This window comes from Salvia hispanica, chromosome 2 (genome assembly GCF_029641045.1).
Source record: "Salvia hispanica isolate PSC_SH4W2 chromosome 2, Shi_PSC_v1, whole genome shotgun sequence".
NCBI lineage: Eukaryota > Viridiplantae > Streptophyta > Magnoliopsida > Lamiales > Lamiaceae > Salvia > Salvia hispanica.
The window spans coordinates 9,763,733-9,766,644 of record NC_142693.1 but is presented as its reverse complement, the minus strand read 5'-3'; the positions used below and the strand labels follow the sequence as shown (position 1 = coordinate 9,766,644).

Below are 2,912 nucleotides of genomic sequence, written 5' to 3'. Positions count from 1 at the left end.
TCCCGAATTCACATCATAGAGAGAAGAGGCGGTGGAGGTGGTGGGCAAGAAGGAGGCAGTGGAGGCGGTGGGCGAGTAGGAGCAATGGATGTGATAAACACGGTTTTTGCATGTTTTTAAGGCCTAGATTTGACTCGTTTTAAAAGTCATTCATGCAAATTATGTTCTTAAATTGCGTATATTATACATTTTGGTATTTTGACGTGTTTGTTGATAAATGATAGTAAAAGATAGAAAAAAGGTGCAAAAAGACCAAGGTGCGGCAGCCTCTGTTCGAGCCCATTCTGATAGCAACTTTGAAATCCAATAAGTTCCTACTACATACAATTCTCTCTATCTTCGAAATAGCTTCGTGTGGGTACCTGAAACATCTAGATCGGAGTTCTGTGGAGAAAGTTATGACCATTCTACAAATGTCGCGCAGTGCAGTTAAGGAGAATTGGGACTCCTATCCGCGGACAAACCAAAATAGAAAAACGTGATTCTTATTCGAGGACAGAGGGAGTACATTGCATTGTAGCGTTTATAATATTGCATTATAGATCTTAAATGCTACGTTGTAGTCACATTGTCATTAAGGAGGGTTGTCATATTAATACAAACCGACAATAATACAACCATATACTATTATTTTACATGAGTTGAAGATAAATTTGTGACTCTAACCTAGGCACTGCACGAGCAACCAGGGGCTTTGCCAATGCCAAACTATGATCTGACTCAACCAAGTCAATATTATTGGTAACAAGTGGATGCTTCCACCTAAAACCTTGAATAAGTCTAGCTAAAAGCATAGTTGTTGTGGTAGAACCAAGCTCAAGGGCGGGGCATCCTCGTCTTCCGGTACTAAATGACAAAATATGTAGATTGTGATCCACGAGCAAGACATTAGAGACTTCATCAGCAATGTGGCGCTCTGGCTTGAACCGGAGAGGCTCATCCCAAATCCTAGGGTTTCGCCCTAGACCGGGGCGGCTAAGAACCACATGACTCCCCCGTGGTATGAAATAGTCACCCACGACAATGTCTTTGCTTGAAACGTGAGGCAAATTAAAAGGCGATACCGGGTGGAGTCTAAATGACTCTTTAAGACAAGACTTCACATAAATTAGTTTCGATAAATCCGATTCCTGAACCAGCCTATTCTTTCCTACAACTCGGTCCAATTCCTCACATGCTTTAGCAAGAATTTTCGGTTGATTGATCATCTCTGCTATAGTCCACTCAACTGCATTTGATGGATTATCAATTATTGCCAACATCATTTCCTGTAAAATGAACGTCATATCATTCTCATGATAAAGTTCCAATAATACTCCATCCGTCCCAAAAATATAGACTAACATTTGAAATGACACGAGTTTCAATGCACAATTGGTAAAGTAAGAGAGATAGAAAGAAAAAGTAATTGGACCAATGTTATTGGAGAATGGGACCCACCTCATTTGTACGAAAAAAGTTTTCTTAAATAAAATTGGTCTATTTTTATGGGACATCCCAAAATGGCAAATGCAGTCTATGTTTAAGGAACAGATGGAGTATATTATAGGATTTGAAGTAACAACATTGGAGAAGTAAATACTTACAAGAATGACTGCTTTGATCTCTCGAATTGACAAGAGGGGCTCATTTTGTGAGTTCTTGAGGTTGATCAAAATACCAAGAATATCATTATCGTCGCTCTTTAGCCCTAGCTTCCGCATCTCCATTCTCTTTTCGATTTCTTGATCTTGGTATTTCAAAGAATATCATTATCGTCGCTCTTTTGTGATCATCTGTTTATTTCCATCCAAATCAAAAACCTCCAACCACGGCACAAAATCAGCAATAGCGAATCCATAGAGACAAGAAAGTATGGTGAACAATCCATCTACATGTTCTCTCTCTTCCATTCCCGCCCCCCCGTCTTCCATTCCCGACCCGAAACACCTTTTACTAAACACCATCTTCCTTATCACATTGCCACAATAATGCCTAGTTACATCTCTCACGTTCATAACTCCACTTTTGTGTGGATTCATGCATTGATTATATACAAATTTCACGAGGTGATCGGCTTCATCGCATCGTTTTGCGTGGAGCCTCCTGAACACATCATTTGTGAGCACCTCCGACACCATCACCCTCCTCATTTTTTTCCACTGGTTTCCGGAGGGCGAGAGGGCCGGTGAAAGGTATTTCGCTGGCGAGGCGGGCCGGGAGGCGAAGATGCTGTCATGCTTCTTCAAGAACTCGATAGAAAGCTCCGGAGAAGTGACGGCGATGACATGGACGCGGCCTAGCTTGATGCAGGCGATCTCCGTGTTGAGTTGATTCATGACATTGTGTATCCACCGGAATACGGGCTTCTTCCTCAGCATTTCGGGCAGGCTGCCGTCGATTGGGTAGGCGGTGGGGCCCGGTGGAAGTGGCGGCACCGTCGATCTTTTGTTAATTGATTTTAGTATGAAAAATATTAGTGAAACTAAAAAAAACGCTAGCAACGTTGGAAGTTCGTTGCTGAATCTGGTGTCTACTTTCATGCTAGAGTTTACCATGTTTGAATCTTTGAGCTAATATTTTCCAAGTTCTAAAGATTGTGCGGTGTGCCTATATAGAATGAATTGAGGAGGCAACGGAAATAGACTTGGCTTATTTTGATTTTATAAATATAATTACTGTTACTGTTTTTTCTAAAAAAAAATTGGACTAGTTTTTGTGAAGATGTATCTACGTCCATTTTGAGCGCATGGTAGTAACCGCAAATACTCCGAACCCAATCTAAGTGATGTATTTTTATTTTAACTCATGAATTTAGACAGCGATATACTTTTTCTCACTCTTTCTTCATCATCTCTCTCCACTTAACTCACAATACACTACATAAAATTTTATGCCGAAAATGCACTACTTATGATGGAATGGAGGGAGGA

At 40.8% G+C, this 2,912-nt stretch overlaps 1 pseudogene across 1 annotated transcript; it reads right to left on the bottom strand.

Moving 5' to 3' along the window:
• Positions 1-575: 575 nt before the first annotated feature.
• On the bottom strand, positions 576-2,576 carry LOC125221546 (tryptophan N-monooxygenase CYP79A68-like; annotated as a pseudogene). Its single transcript, XR_016136058.1, has 2 exons — positions 1,587-2,576; positions 576-1,268 (listed from the first exon to the last, which is right to left on the bottom strand). The product of XR_016136058.1 is annotated as a tryptophan N-monooxygenase CYP79A68-like (transcript).
• Positions 2,577-2,912: the final 336 nt, after the last annotated feature.